General features: G+C 42.1%; 1 protein-coding gene across 10 annotated transcripts in view; it reads left to right on the top strand.

The window, feature by feature from the left end:
• EOMES (eomesodermin) overlaps window positions 1-17,078 on the top strand; it is a 193,061-nt gene that overhangs the window by 152,838 nt on the left and 23,145 nt on the right. For 5 of the 10 annotated variants that reach the window (XM_085569295.1, XM_085569272.1, XM_085569277.1 and 2 more), the window contains 2 exons: window positions 3,151-3,242; window positions 6,616-17,078. The exon at window positions 6,616-17,078 is cut by the window's right edge. The gene's annotated coding sequence lies outside the window, so the exon portion shown is untranslated. The remainder of the gene's footprint in view (window positions 1-3,150; window positions 3,243-6,615) is intronic. The other 5 variants (XM_021536533.3, XM_085569285.1, XM_085569267.1 and 2 more) reach the window with 3 other exon arrangements.

The following is a 17,078-nucleotide window of genomic DNA, read 5'->3' as shown; positions in this document are numbered from 1 at the left end:
ATCCCATTAGATGCCAGCTCCTCCTGTGCCACTGCCTCACTGACAGCAAAGGAGGTTGGCTGTCAGCTCAAAATTTGCTTCTTGGATTCCTTCAGGGCCATTTAGCCACTGCTGCCTCTCAGTGAATGATGCCTTGCTGTGAGTGGGAAGTTGTGGCTGCTAGCTGGTCCTAGCTGGTCACAGCTCAGCTGTTTGCTTTGCCCTACAATGGCCTCCGTGTGCCCACCCTTTCCAAAACGAAAGTCTTTTTCATGCATTTGGCTGTGCTGCTGGCATGAGTCCACGTGAAGAGGTTTTCTTTCCTTCCCTCCTTCCCCCAAGTTCAAGGTTGTTGCAGTTTTACCTTCAGCATCATCAGCTGAACACCAGTAATGCTGGCTCTTAGCTAGAACTTTGGGTCCAAACATTTCGCAATGTTCCATGAAGGAAGAGAAGTTTTATGGACTCTGGGTTTCAGATGGGAGCACCAAGACATGGGGCTGTGGCAGGCTGCTGCATTATTCAGCAACAGGCAAGGAAACTTGGTCAGGATGGATGATGGCTCAGAACAGTGTGCGGCTTCACTGCTAGCCAGGATCTTCAGCTATGGCTACACCATCTTGCCTTAAACCTGCCTGAAACTTGCTTCAGCCCCAGCTCTGACACAGCCTGAGAGCTGCCCACAGCTCTGTGGGGTTGCACAGGCTGCTGCTGTCCTGCTCTGTTGCTCTGGCTGGCTCCTTGGCCACAGCAGCGCTAGGTTGAGGCCAGTATTTGCAGCCACACTTCACACGCCATCCCCTTTCTGCGAGCTGATTTTCTCCTTCCTCCGTGGCTGTAACCTGGGAGCCGGGGAGGTGTGAGTCAGCATCTGCTGCCTGCTTTTGGGGTGAGAGCTGAAAGGCAGGGGCAGTAACACCTGCAACACCCAGTGTGTCTCAGATGTCTGTAATTCCCAGAGGTCCAGCTTACACATGTTTTCTTGGACTTGCTGCAATGGTGAGGACCCAAGAGGAGAGTGTGATGTACCTGTTGAGATCAGCTGCAAGTAGAGATGCACAGGGCAGGGGCTTCCCAGGCTGATAGACAGGAGCTGCAGTGTTGATGTCCCAAGTCTGCCACTTCCTTGTGACACTATCACCACTTGAAAGAACCATATTTTTGTTCATTTGTAAGGCTGTGAAAATGCATACATGCACCAATACATATCTGGGATGAAGCTGAAGTGAGATATGAGTGCTCAGGTTCCTACAGATATGTGTGAGGCTCAGGCACTGCCTTACTTTTGTGCAGCCTGACATGATGTATGGCAGCACTGCCCACCCAATGCTGCTGGGCGAGGGGTCCCAGCCACTTTGTACAGTACATGCAAAAGGATGTATTACCTGGCTGCAGAGAGGGTGCATGAAAGAGGAAAGGGTTGAGTCTGTCCTTTGTTTCTTGCATGCCTTGGCCCCATGAAACACCCCACAGTGCTGCCGCCTGCTGAGGAGTGGGCTGAAGGCCCTGTGTAGCAGACTGTGATGACCAGCAGGTCAGGAATTGCCCATATAGAGTTTAGGCTCCAATGCAGAAGTAGGAATTCACTCCTTTCCTCCAGGAAAAGAGGTAAAAGTGGAGGATTCTCCCTTTAACCTATTTGCCGCAAACTCTTTTGTTAAAATAAATATTGCCATTTGAAGAAGAAAAGCAATCCTCAAGGCAAGCTTTCAAAGCCCTTCAAAGAAGCAATGACAAAATATTAAAACTGAAAGCAACAGCATATTGCCCTCAGATTGCATCCTTTGGCATTCACTTCTGAGCTATGGGACCCTGTGAAACACCAGCTGCTCTGGGGGAACCTGGTGGGACAGAGTGGGAATTTCTGTAAGCACATATGGTGGCATGCTGCTGCATCTGCTACACTAGCACTGGACACAATCATGGACAATTTTCAGGGGTCTGGGAAGATATTTCCAGCTGTAGAACATAATAAAAATAGAAGTTAAAAAAACATGATGATGTCCAATTGGATGTTGTGAGTTGTTCAGTGAGAGTTGTAAGCACACATGTAACCAGTCTACTGGCAAGCCAGAGCTTACGTCTTGCCCACAATGTGATTTACCTTACAGTTTCAAGCAGTAAACCAATATAACTAAAATTATGTTGTTCCTTCACAGAAAGAAGGAAGGGAAGTTTTGTTTTCTCAATAATATGTCAGGAATATTGCCCTCTGCCCTTGCACAGTGCAGTGTAAACTTGCTTGTAATTTGTGCTGGAAGAGGGAAGTCAACTCTCTTTCTCTGTTTTATTGTAAACTTACACTTAAAATCCTTTCCTGGCATTGATCCCAGCTTTGATATGCATTAGTAAACATTCATGACACCGACATTAATCCAGAGTGAGCTTATAGTCATTTGTTATATTAGACACTAAAAAATAGTCACCAGGCCATGATTTGATAGTGTTATCTCGACACCTTGTGTAGAGATGCAAGGCTGATTTGGTGACATATCATCCTTGACACATGACACATAGAGACCATGCTTCAATCAACACGCCGTGCCTCTGGGCAGTGTGGTGTTACAGCCTCTGCAGGGGAATGCCACTGCCTGCAACTAGTGGTGATGGCAGGACTGCAGAGACTGGGAAGCAAGAAACCCAGGCTGGTATTTGAAAATCAAATCCACCAAAATGTGACAAGTCTCCTGCATGTTAATGATGTTTCATTATTTGCAGATGTGTCTAAGCAAGACCCTGCTTTTCTTATACTTACTTATTCTGCAAATAAATTCACGAGTAATGATCTTAGTAGCTCACTTGGCCCTATATCTAGCCATAAACATATCATAATTTGTATAATTTCATTTAAATTCTGCCCTAAATAACTCTGTTTATCTAAATTCTAGTCATCCTGATTTATTTGAGCATCATGTGCCCGTGTGATGCACCTGAAAATATAGGATGATTATGAGCAATGGGTTGCAAATGGAGTTGCATCACCAGTGGGGAGATGTGGTGGCCAATAAAATTTTCCAGCTGTGAAAAAAATAGAGTAATATCATTTGTTTAGAAGTGTAGTCAGGATGTGTTTTCTTAAACAGTAGCAATCTGGTTTTGCTGTGAGCAGGATCTGGCCTTAGCTGTCCATGGGCAAAGAAACAGCAAGTTTTATTGCCTCCCCACACTCAGGTCTGTCTTCTAAGAGGGAGAAGAAGCTGTGACAAACCTTTCCTGGTGGTAAGTGCAAGTGGTTGTGATGTGACAGCTGGCAGAAAATACAGGTGAGAGTGATTCTTTACACAAACCAGAGTTCATGTCCAAGCTCCTTCTCAATCCTGTGTTTTAGTGATGTGGATGTGCCTGCTGTGTGAAGTGAGTGCTGACTTTTGGCTGTACTAGTGGTAACAAAGGGTTACAGAAATGCTGAAACTCAAAAATACAAACATAAATACCAGGCCTCTGGCCCATCCACTGGGCATTTCTAATTGTCAGGTGAATGGATGAGAAGTGTTGTGATAAATGTCATGTATCTTTTAGGTTGTTACACAATGGTGATAAGGAAAAAAGGCAAGACAGAGAAAGGAGAAAGCTTGAGCTGCCTGTCTCTACTTGGGGAATAACAAGACCTTCATTAGAAATGCCTTTTAAAATGTTATCTGGAATTTATAAAATAGCAGACTTAGTATTGAAAAGACTGGGTTTTGAAGCATCACTGGTGAATATTATGTTGCTGCCAGGGCTCTGCATGCACCGACACTCATGATCAATGGCAGCCAGGCAAATACACAGGTAAAAGCTGGATAAGAAAGTGCTCCCATGCTCAGCCCATGCCAGTTGCTGCTGTCAAAATGGCTTTCTGTCCTTGCAGGCAGCTATAGGCTTCAGTTCACAGTCCCTGATGTTTAATTGCCAAAATGAAAACCGTATATGTATGTAAATACTGGATTGCTCAGAATACCATTGCCAAGGGGCCAGAATACTAACATAAGGTGGGATTGATAGCAGTTTAATTTTCCAGGTTGCAAACTGTGGTGACAAAGGCTTGCATACAAGTCCCATCTCTCCTGATGCCTCCATGTACAGACATACAACAATAAACCTCCTAAATCACCCCATAGGGACTTGCAGGAGCTAACAAGTCCTTGAGGATTTCCAGTGCAATATTCAGGCAATAGAGTTTGCAGAAACAACATTGATCCTGCTAGGAGAGTTATATTAGGACTTTTGTCCTATCTTATTACTTTCTTTTATAAGAAAACTTGCACACATTATATAGTTTTTCTGCCTTTGTGGCTATTCTCACATAGCCATTTCAAGGGAGGCTCTTCTAATGTCTCGTTTAATGTCTCTTGCTAACTCAGGGTGGCAAAAATGACCTCATGGCATGTCATTACCTCTGGTTATAGTTTGGTGTGTGTGTGTGCGGGCTTTGATTACGTAGAGAGACTAGTAAACGGCAGCAATTTTGCAAGCGCTGTGCTACTGTGTCCATGACGTGGGAGTTACTGTGGGTTATTGCTGAAATTTGCAGTGTCATGGGTAGTATGTAGGCATTCTTCAAAGCCTCGTGCACTCAGGAAAGTTTCAATGGTTTAACTTAAAATAAGTTTCACACTGGGGAAAACTACAAGTACTTGGTTTCAGTCTAAACACAATTTGTTTTAATGTCATCTCTTGGGGGAGGATTATTTTTTTCTTTTTGTACCAAAATAAGTGGAACGAAATGAAAGGTGTGTGCCTACAAGCAAGGTGCTGGATGCCCTGGCACAGGTGTTGAGTCCCTCGATTTACATAGAGACATTGTTTTTCTTGAAAGCTTGTCAGTCAGTGTGGTCAGAGAAGAGTGCCAGACACATCCAGACACATTCTAACATCACAGTGTGAAGGATTTGTCTTCCGGAGCCAGAACTGAGGACACTGAGAAAGGAAGAGCCAAGAAGAGAGGATTCTTTTAGCTGTACCTAATTCTGAAGATGTACAAAAGCTCTTAGTCAAAGACTCTGACTGTCTATTTCCAGTTTGGGCACCTTAAATTAAACCTTCTTGTTTTTGTGCCCAAACTGTTTGTATTCCTTTTGCATAGCTCTCAGCCATGAAGCTTTGACATGGCAATACAATATTGCCAGGCTGCTGCTGCTGTGGCAAGAATGAGCCACACTAACAGGATGGACACATTTGTGAGGAAAGCCTCAAGTACTTCCCACATAGGTGACAGTTTATTCCCATGTCCAGCATTGTCTTAGCTGTAGTTTCAATGCTTCCCATTTAAGAAGATAAATTAATGGATGTGCAAAACATCAGACAGTGAGTTAAGGACTTCCACCCAATCAGACATTTGTACCTCTAAACTTTGATCTTGTGTTCAAGCCAGTGTCTTTGTAATATATATTTTAAAAATATATGGGCTAGCATCTTGCATCTTTTTTAATATTTTGAGAGTAATTCTACAACATACACAATAATTACTTTTCAGCAAGGTCCTAGACACATGACACATTTCTGAAAAATGAACACTTTTCACTGATGGCAAGTTAAAAAAAATAAAGCTGACTTATTACTTGAAGGAAAGAAAAGGCCATGAAACAGGTATTTTTACTCAGGAAAAGAGAAAATTTTTAGCTTTTAAATGTGCAGAGACACTAAATCAACTATCACAAATGTGTTCTGGTGATGCAGCCAACAACACTTAATTATCAGTTCTACAGGAAAATTAGGTGAGAAAATTACTTGTCTTTTTATATTTATTTTATTTATAAAAGAATCCAAAGACAATGACAATTCTCTCACTATAGAATGTTAGACAAAGATGGCTTGTCTGTCTTTTTCTTCTACCTTGGTGATACAGATTGATAAATCCCTGCAGTGTACACAATTTAATTTGTGTTACTCTTTTTCAAAGTTGGGGTTTTTTTCTGCAGTGTTGAAGGAAGCTGTTTTGGAAGAGATGAAGCAGGCTTATATTTTATAGGGTCTTAGATAAGAAATATTTGAGATATAGAGACAAGAACCCTATATGGTCTGACACATTGACCTTCTTTGCAATGTGTGTGCTATTATTTTTGTGTGTTGATATTATTTGCTTCTTTCTTTCTCATAAATAATTTGGTTCAGTAAGCAACATCTAGGAATGAAAATAGTGGTCATGTTAACATGACTTGGTGTGTCCTCTGACATCCCAGCCTGATTATTTCTTCCCATATAGGGGCAGAAATCATCAGCCACAGCTGGAGGGAACAGGAGGGCAGAGCCATGGATGGGATTCTAGAAATACCACAAATCTTTTTTGTGGCTAAACATTTTGTACCACAAAATCACAGCCATGGAGCATGGAAAAAACAGGAGATGCTCAATGTTTTCAGGACTAGTGCTAATATTAATGATTTGATTTGGACTATGCTAACCCTGGAACACGCAAGAAAAAATCCACACTTTGAAGATGACTTAATATGTGATTAACTTTGTGTTGCAGCTCAGGCCTTAACTCCTTCATGCTTGGATGTATAGCAAAACAGGAGTCGGCACAGACACAGATTCTGTGTTTGGTCTGTGTTCAGTTCCATGTGGATGTAATCTCTTCTTAGATGGATGGAGGTCACCTAAAACCCCCTCCTTGGGGATGAATTATTTCATAGGTGTTTTTTTTTCTCCCAACAGCAAAGTGGACTGAAGCAGCACTTCCCCGTCTGGCTTCTTGGTCCTACCCTACAGCAGCTCCTAGTTATGACTGAGCAGGGCTTTTATCATCCAGGAGTCCATCGCCTCTAAGGGTAATCTTTACCTTGCTTTTGCTTTACTATATTTAAGCTGAATTTGTTTCTCCATTCACAAGTGGATGTTTCTTTCCAAAGCCTTTTTTAGAGGCACTGAGTTGATTATTGGTTTATTGCTACATTCCATTTGTCTTCAGCTGGCAGATTTCTTCCACTTAACAATAAAAAAGCTAATTATGTATAGATCATGTATAGGTGATAAGCAAAGTCTGCTGTTGTGTAAATTCCTTTTTACTGGAAAATCAGTAAGCAACTTGAAAACTCTGACCATCTGTATTACTTTCTGAGAAGCAGGTAAGGTGTAGCAAGGTAATCTGTAGATTAAAAGGCCAGGGAGTTGACTGACTTTAAAATTCCAGTTACAATAACCCATGTTAAAAGTGGTCTATGATGGAGATCCCTTCCCTTGGCCTGTTGCATGCGAATGTATCTCAGGATATGAATTCTTCTCAAGATGAGTTAAGGGAAGGTGGAAAAGCAGGAAAGCAAATAATTTTCTCAACATTAGAGTAAGAAATAAGTTATCAGGAACTAAACTGGTTTGGATTTTGTCTCTAGTACCCATCTGTCACCATGACCCAGTGTAGCTGCTACACATGAATATGGCAAGAGAAATCCTGGCTCAAAAAATCTTACCACACATGTAGGATAGAAGACGAAAGAAAAGAGAAGGGTGATCTTGAGAGGGGACAGTCACCTATATCTCAGCAGTCAGCAAGTTTCCATCAAGTATATCATCCTACACCAGCAGCAACTGCCTGTTTGCCTGTTCACCAGTGAGAAGGGGAGAGTGCCCCTGGGAGAGTGTGGCATTTCAAGGCAAGAAGATCATAGGCAGTGTCCTTTCAGCAGTGGGTTTGGTTTTCCCTTGAGTTAAATAGGAATAGGTAGTGATCACATATTTTCCTGATCATTGTTTAATAAACATGCAAGCAAGGGTCTAGGCTGTTGGCATTGGTACCAGTTCTGGTGCTAGTGTGCCCAGCCAATTCCTTTATTTTCTAAGAGGGTTCATGCCATTGGAGCCAAGGAAAACATGTTCTCCTGGGACTCAGATCTAGCTGTGTGATGAAGAAAAATTTCTTCAAGGTTTATTTTCCCCTGGGAAATTAAGCATTGTATACCACAATTGCTGGCATATGGCTGCCTATCCATAGGAGCACTGAATCCAATCCCTGACTCAGCAAAGTACTGTAAGAAGGGTTTAGTTGTTAAAAACAGGTCTTAGGCACAGGTCTAAAGCTGGGCACATGCTTAGCCAAATCAAATTCATTTCACTTATGCACAGAAAAGTTAAAACACTGACATTTGTATTGTGACACAAAGCTAGCACTTTTCTTACATAAGTGCTGGATCAAAAAATGGTAATGAGCCTATTTTCCAGATTAATTAAATTTATTTTAGATGTGTGTTACTTTGTCTCTTCACCTTGCAGCTATCACTTGCAAAGAAACAAGGTACACAAAAATTGATTTACAAGACCAAGTGCACAATCCACATAGTGAAATAGGTCTTCTGGCTGTTATCTTTATTATTTGTATTGCATCACCTTGTTCTGACTGCAGGAGACAATAGCCATATACTTTGCAGTGGATGGTTAATGAACTGACAAACAATCAGTCAGATTTCTTTTCTTGGCTAATCATTTACAGATTTGTTAATGCTCTAATGTCAAAGTGTTTCTTTCCTGGTATGTCTCACTGTCTAGGAAAGAACTGCACTCCTTCTACCTGCCACCATGTAAATGTCCAATTCTTCTTTTTAATGCTAATGGTAGGTTGTGCCAGAAAACCCTACAACAACATTTTAACTCTTAAAAATCTGGTCTCCTTGATTGTTTAGGCTATTTGCTTCTTAATTACTTTGCAAATTTCTTTGCTCTTGCATTTAAAAAAAAAAAGATCTGAGATGTCATAGTGATACTTTGAAACCAGAGAAGTGCTTGTAGGTGTCATTCTATGCTTTCAGACATCACCACCTTTCTTTTGGAGGTTTAGAAATTGGTATGCATATACCAAACACCCTTTTGCATCAACCTCATTAGAGCAAATAAACATTTCACTTTAAACATCAATGTTCCCAAATGGGGGGGGTTGAAGATCCAGCCTGTTTATCTCTTTTAAAACAGGTGACTCCTTATTACCCTCTGAAAAACTGGAATACAAAGGAGTCTCTCATCTGTAGCTATTACAGCCTGTGATGCAGTGTAGTCAGGGTTTATTTTCTCTCTTCCTTTGGTGGCCACTTGGCCATCACATTCACACACACTCAAATATTCATGCAATCACACTAGTGTCTTAATATTTTCACTAATTTAATTTCTCTCCAGTTTGCATTCAGCATAGAAAATTCTTCAGACCCTTCACTGTGAACGTGGGGGACAAAGCAGCAGTGGCAGCTGGACAGACACCCCATCCATACACAGCCCCACTGGCTGAATCACCAGCAGGAGCTTTTACAGGATGTTTGTGGGCAGGAAAACATGGGTGCAGTGGGGCTGACTGAAGGACACAACACAAGGAAGAGCAAAGGCATGTAGTACTAGAACTAAAACAGAAGACTGAGGGTTTGTCTCTAGTTTGTCTCTTTTTTAAGCTAGGCTTAAAAAGCAAAAGTTTATCTCTGCATATAAGAAAGAAGCATGGCTTGGTGAGTAGAGCAGCAAAGTCAGGCTGTGGTGAGAGTTTGTGATAGTCCCACTTCCTACCATTAACATGAGGGTTGTGCTTACCAAAATGGCCAGAACCAATGGCTCTGCAAGAGATTTGGCTGACAGGCACAGAAAACTACTAGGGATCTCTTCTGTAACTCATTACAGATTGTAACTACACTTCTTCAAAGTCACTCAGATAAAGAATTAAATGCCTGGATTAAAAAAAAAAACCAATTTATCAAATTTTAAGTTCATTTTTAATATGACAGACTTTGAAAACATTGTGACCTACCCCAGCTTTTGTTGCTCTTCCAGAATTCCTTTTCTTGCCAAAATAACATATGCAAGAAGTGTAAGTAGGAAGAAGAGGGGAGACTTGTGCCCCTTCTCCTCCCTCACACTTGGAGCCAACAGCTGAGATTCAAATGCAAATGCCAGTATTCTCTAACTCTCCAGGAACTTTGGAGTCTTGGTGTCTTACACCTATGTGACAACTTAGGCTAAATTAAAAATCAAAGAGATTTCCCCTGGAGTAAGGTACTGCTTGTTATGAGTGAGGATATCATAATTGCAGCTGCCAAGAGGTTTATGAACTCCACTTGCTGAAGGAGGCTTTGGGACTCTGAAGCACCGAAGTCTGTATTTTCTGTCTGGAGTCATCCCAGCTGCTGCCCTCCCTGAGCCAGATGTGTAAAACCAACAAACATGCTGCAGATCCCATTTAAATGCTAATACGCGTCTCTCTTCTCTGTGAACTTGATCTGGGGGAATGAGAGTGTGCCCCTGCTCTCATCCTGCTGCTGTGATGGCACCTAGGTAAAAAGAAAAGCAGGTCCTGGGTGCAGGTGCCCTTTGCAAGGGTGCTGTGCAGTCTCCTTGTCACTTCTTGTCTGACTGGAGCGGCCTGATGTCAAAGTCAAGGTTTCAGCTGTAGCTGCCAGTCTGTGCACTTCAAAGCTTTGATTGTCCCCTGTTTTTCCCCACTGTCTTCTAAGCACGTGCCCACCCATTGTAGTAAGGTGGTAAAGAGGAGGGAAAACAGGCCTTAGGTAGCTTTCTTTAGCAACTATTGGATGGGACATTCAAAGTCAGTAACCAGAAACACAGAGGGAGTTTAATGGCAGAGGATTTTTTTTTCTTTGATCTCCACCTACTCTTCATCTTTATCTTTCCTCAGTACCTGAAATGACAGACTCTTCTGGAAGAATACATCATAACTCAGGATCACATCTATTTTTTTTGCTATATGTGAAATATCAAAATCAATTTTAAACCTTAATTAGGGCATAGAAAATTTACTGTAGCTCTCTTGGCTTGATTTAGTAATAGGAATCATGTTTGCATGCAATAAACAGAAAGGGAGAGAGGAAAACAAAAGTCTGTTTGAAAGGAGAATAGCCATGAAAACTTGATGGGAGAAACTCAGCAAGTGTGCTAAATTATGTGAAGAAGTTCAGCTTCACTTGGCCTGTGATGCATTGCTGTTTTTCAATACAAAGTGAGGTGGTTGAGGTGGTTGAGGTGGTTGTGGTTCTCTGTGCAGACAGAATGTTTTTTCCAGGTTTCACAACCTTTTAAAATCTACCATTTGACAGCGAAATGGTAATCTGAAATATAGAGAAATGTTGGGGTTTGAAGTTTTTTTTTCATTTTTTTCAGGACTGTACAGAAGGAATGAACCTCCAAAGAAGGTTCTAGAGATCAGAGAGATCGAGGACCACAGATTAATTTGCAAAAAGAGAAATATGATTCTGTATATGATATTTCACAGGCAGAATTTAAGTTGTATATGGCTTTCTCCAGTTTGTAGTCAAAGGGAAAACTTCCTGTGGAATCAGTTTGCTATTGACTAACACTGCAACAGACATTTTTGATAGCAAACACATGTCAAGTGCTGACATTTTGCAGCTGGCATCACTTTCCCCTGGTGCAAAGGACACTAAAGAAGACGGTGGGCAAAGAATCCAGCCTGTGGACACTGAAGTTCAGCAAGTATAACCTCACTGGAGGTGTTTGATTCTGGCCCATGTTAAAGGTTGACATAGACGCATGATTTAGGAGACTCAAACCTCATGTAGAAAACTTTTATATAGGGGGTATGTGTATACATCAGTGGATAAGTCCAAACATCCATCTATCCTCTCCTTGGCAGTGGTACATATGCCACACTTTAACAAGGAATGCTTCCTGGGCTCCCGGCATCACATGAATGTGCCTGGCAGCACCATCTTGAGTGTGTTTTACCTGGCCCTTTCCCATCTCCCCAGCAGCTTTTCTCAGTGTATTATCACTATATTTGCAATTTTCCTTGTTTTTCTGCAAGTAAACAGTGAGGTAGATGAGTTTTTTATACAGTGTGAAGTATTTTACCATAAATATTTTTTTCTTCCACTGTCAAATCTTGTGCCTACTTCTTTTCCATCTTCTCTCAAGCTCTCTGCAGTTACAAGTGCAGCACCTCCTCATTGTTACTCATACAGAAATGCCAGTGAGGTAAGGCTCCATGTACAAACACACACATGCGTACCCTTCTTTTTCCACATGGTAATTTCTGTATTAGCAACTGGTTCCAGATTTTTATCTACCACTTCTGAAATAATTTGAGTTGTATGTTTTAAAGAAAGAAAGGAGTTGTATGTTTTAAAGAGACAAGTTGCAAGTTCTAGAAAGGTGTGCTTTGTGCAGGAGAAATTACTCTCAGTCTATGCTGCAGGGATTATTTTTCAGTTCTCACAGGAAAAAGATATTGATTCTGAGATTGTCTTATTTCATGAGAACCTCTTCATTTAAAAGGACACCATGGTTTGCTTGTTAATTCACTGACTGAAACTTAAGTAAGCAGAGGCTAATGTCTTTTAACTGGTTTAATTAGCAACGATTACTTGTCTAGAGATAAGGTATTTCCAGTCAAAAGCCATGTCCTTCAACTCCAGATCAGCTGAGAATAGTTCAAATTAGTTTTAGGGCAGGGTCAAAGACCAGAATTTTAGGGGTTTGAAGTTTTTTAACTGAGCAGATCAACACATATCTGCCTATCTTCTGGAGAATACACATCCAAGTGAAAAGGGGGAGGCTGGGATTTCTATCTGCATGGAAATGGATTGTTTGGGGGCTTTTAACAAATGAGTTAATGAGGTGGCACTGAAGCACACATCTGTCCTTCTCTGGGAGAGCTGAAGTCCAACACATGGTCCACTTGGAAGAAGTCTAACACATGGTCCACTTGACAGCTCAACTCAGAGGGGACTGTCTGGGCCAATCAAACCTCCAGTGGGCAGTACCACTGGGGGAGGACTCATTTAAAACAAAAAAAAGGTAAAAGTGTAAATCCTCCCTCTGATTGGATTTGTTTTGGGGGTTTTATGGGTTTTGGGGTTTTTTTGTTTTGTTTTTTTTTGTTTGTTTGGTTTTTTGGGTTTTGGTGCCTCCCAAGGCACTCCTCCATCCCTAGGACACAGTGAGTGAAAAATGCCCAGGGGCATTGCACTGCAGCCTGCACTGGCTGAAGGCTTCACATCAGGAAAGCCAGCCTCACTTGTCATCAGAGCAGCTGAGCTACACGCAGCCAGGGATGGTTTGGATGGATGAAGACTGTGTAGCTCTGGGCTTCAGCTGTATCAGCAAGCTCCATGCTGCCTGAACTTCTGTAGAAACTAAGTCCCATGGCTCTGTCTCTGCCTCTCTCTCCTTTCCTCACAGGGCCTTGCCAACACAGGGAAAGGAGACAGGAACCTTGGCTTCCCAAGATACTACACAGCCTTCACACTCTGCTCTGGTGTTGATCTCAAGGCTCAGGGTGCACAAATATTTTTACCTCCTGCAAGAGATGTTTCTGGAAATGTTCCTTCAATAGATGATCTTGAATGCAAGGCAAAGTTTGTACTGAACTGTATAGCTATGAACCAAGAAAAGCAGGGACAAAGACAAAGATTATTTTACCCTCTTCTTGTGCTGATTCTGGTTTATTGGCTTGCAAAGAGTCCAAAGGGATGGCTGAGAATTTGCCCTGCTATTTTGTAAGTATTTAGGTCCATAGCTTTAAAAGTCATGAGGCACCCAGCTTCTGTCAACTTAGGACTTGACTAAAATAGTTTTTGAAGTTTGGTGCCGGATGACTTTGTAGATTTACATGCTCTGTTATTCTGTTGTCCTCCCATTCTCCCTAGCAGCCCTGATCGTGGTGTGTTTGCTGCCTCATGGATCAGGAAAGAGGCTCTGCCATGATAACATTCCCCCTGTGATGCCAAGCGTTGCAAGACCACAGGTCCATTTCTGTATCTTGCAGAGGTGAGAGTGGTGAACAGGTGGGTATTGGTAAACTGGAGTCTTTAATGGGCCATCCACAACTTCAGCTGGCCAGCAACTAGCCTCTAAAGTAGTCCTTGTTTAAGGGAGGAAAAAAAATATGCTTCTGTTTCATTCACCCAGGTGAAGGGATGGGTAGTTCACTCTCATCTGTTTGAGTCCAGCAACCACAACCACGTGAGAGCACAGATTCTGAATTTTTCAGTGCAGCATCTTTGTCTTGATCACTGTAAATTGTCTGAACCTATCATCCTGAAACGCCTCCCTCAGTGTGGCTGTGCTTTGTCTGGGTATGTGTGGCCCCAAGAAGCCAGTCTGAGAGTCAAGCATCTAAGGACCTTATAATAACTTCTAGACATTTCTTTTTACACTGAAAAATGAAATGGCATCCCAGACATTTCCTGGCCTTTTGTCCATCTCTATTTGAAAAACACATACAAACTTTTACCTCCTTTCCCCCCAGTTGTATTAGACAAAGCCAGAGACAAATAACCATGAGCAAAAGGGGCAGGCTACAGTTCTGCAGCCACTTCTCCTCACCACAAGCTCAATCTCTGGAGCAATCTCAGATTGAATTTAGTCCCTGAATGCAAATCCTCGGGGTTGTGCTGAGGATGCTGGAGATGCAGTGACCCGTTTTCACGTACAGGTCTGAGTTTATGGACAGAGGGGCATTCAACACATTCCTACAGCAAAAGGAGAGGAGCCCTTTTTTCATCTCTAGTTTCAAATTTGGCTTGACCATTGTCTGATGGAAGCCGGGCCCTGGGCAGGGAAGTGAATACTCTAACAAGTGGCTTGTTAGTGAGGAATGTCCTGCAGTAAGTACGGAGCAGCCTTGTCACTTCTCAGCCAATCCTCAGAGGACAATAAGAAAGGAGGACAAAATGAGTGCAGCCCTCCTGGGCCTCCCCTTAAGAGTTTAAAAGCAAAATATTGATTTTGAGTTACCCTGCTTCAACTCAGCTTCACTCTCCTGATATTTTTATTCCCTTGTAGGTTTCTGACTCCATTCGTTTTCTAAACAAATCACTGGTGAAATTGTGGTGTGTCCATGTAACATTCCTGCACCTAAAAATATGGTCAATTGACACCTTGAAGGTTTCCAGGCAACTCTAACCATTTGTGACATCTTTAGCTGCATCTCCAGTATGTTCAAAACAGATGAAGTGAATGAATTGATTTTAGCTGCATAAAACCCTTGACAAAAATCTCTTTGTGGCCATCCAGTTAGTCTCTTGGTGATTTGTAGAGTATTTGCTTATGCCGTGAACTTGATCCTTCCCACCTCTCTGTTTGTTTTCCGTGGGTTCCCTGCTCCTGAATGCACTGCAGTTGTCCTCCCCAGAGCTGGAGGAAGAGCCAGTCAAACAATGCTGGACCTACAGCCCACTATGTCATCAGTTCAGACCTGAACACTATATATGCCAAATGTACCAGATGAAAAATTGTGGCAACCAATATTAGTTGCTTTAAATTATTGCCAGACCCAAACTGCCTAATAAAATCAGCAGACTTGTATAACTTGATTCAAAGTCCCAGCAAGGCCAAAATGATTTTTCAACTTGCTTAAGGAGATAGTGGATAGAACAACACAGCAAAAAACTTTTCCTTTGTCCCCAGAAAAAAAATAAAATTAACATTTGCATGTAATGAAACATGCAGTAGGCCAGGAATAAATTAAGTGCAGAATCTTAGCTCCTTTAATCAAATAATTTGACATTTATGTGTGTGGTCGAAAAGAAATTCTTTTAAAGACATATGGTCTTTTCATTGTATGCTATTTTGGATCAAGTTCCATTGTATTAACAAACATAGGGATAAATTGCTGATGGGCTCGATTGTTTTGGGTTTTTAAAGGTGACTCCAACCCTGGGGATTCAGGCTTCTCCAAGTACAATGCACAGTAACCACCCATGATAAGTAACAATAGACAATAATTGCAGTACTTAACATTTGATGTCTCAGATCTCCCTGACAAAAATTAAGAAGGAATCAGAGACAGGAATTGGAAACACTGCTGGAAAGACTGGAGTGCTGATAATAACACATCTTTCAAGAAGTGCAAGATATTACTGATTAACTACAGAAAGCCTTATCTGAGTTCAAGCAAACCAGCAATCACTCCTTTTGGCCATAAGAGTGTGCAGCGAGGTGTGAGCAGGACACCGAGGTCTGGCTTTGGCAAAGCATTGAGTACATCCAGCCGAATTATACCCTTACCTGGTGCCTTTGCCTGGCTAAACTGGTAAGCACCTCTGAATGCCTCTAACCTCCCTTCTCTGCAACACAAGCTGTAGGATTTGTTTAGTCAGTCCTGTATAAACCACAGTCTTTCTGCTTGAGCAAGAGCATTTTCTAAAGGAAAATATCAGACCAGAAGGAAGAGTGACAAAGTGTCTGGTAAGCTGCTCTTCTAACATTAAAATATTTTTTTTTATCAACAAAGCTGCTTCTCTAAAATATATTTAATCAGAGGAGTTGAGGTGATGCAACTGAGCTGATCTCTGCCATCAACAGGAAGATGTCCTATTTCCTTCTGCTCATCCCTTCTCTTCTCTGCTCCTCAGACCCTGCTGTGACTCAACTCAGCAAAATGTTAACACAGGGTAAATCATGATTTTCATGTGAATGGCCACAGGAAAATCATACTGATGATTCTTCATAAGCTGAGTGAATTAAAAGGCCACATGAACAACCAGGAATTTAGTTTGGGAAGGAGTCTTTGAGACAAAAACAGTGAAATGGAAACATGGGGTGAAGGAGGAATGAGGTCACCACTTGAGACAAAAATTCATCAACTTCAGCTCTTTTGGGGCTTCATTTTTGGGGAAAAAAGGCTACTTGCATAATGTACAAAAACATGCTGGGACTTGTATGTTCTGGAGGTAGCGATACCACTATGAAAAGGCTACATCCTCTGCCACTGGTCATGATATCCATATTCCTGTTTCCTGATTGCATAAAAGTAGGCAAGACCTTGGGCTCTGCACACTGCAGGTATGCAGCTGTTGGCTGAGACCCAGCATGAGTGAGAGCTGCTGGAGTCTTTGCTGTGCCCACAATGACTCTGCACTTTTCGCCTGTACTGTGGCTGTCCCATGGCATATGGGGACATGTGGGCTTTGTGACACTGGTGCATGACCACCTGGCCAGCTGAAAGTGTATTGGGAGTGAGAGAAACACCAGCCATCCATGATTCATTCTGCATTGAAGAGGTGACACTGGATTCCCCCTGGCCTGATGGCACCAGCTCAGGCTGGGGAAGACCTGGCACCAGTTCCAGTCAGGTAAAATCTTTACCTGAGAGCAAGAAATGATACTGCAGCATGCAAAGTAAAACGTGTGTGACTGCTGCAGGGTGGGGGTGGAGGAAGGTAGAGTCCTTG

This window comes from Lonchura striata, chromosome 2 (genome assembly GCF_050655825.1).
Source record: "Lonchura striata isolate lonStrDom1 chromosome 2, ASM5065582v1, whole genome shotgun sequence".
In the NCBI taxonomy this organism is placed as follows: Eukaryota; Metazoa; Chordata; class Aves; order Passeriformes; family Estrildidae; genus Lonchura; species Lonchura striata.
This window is presented reverse-complemented; position numbering and strand designations above follow the sequence as displayed.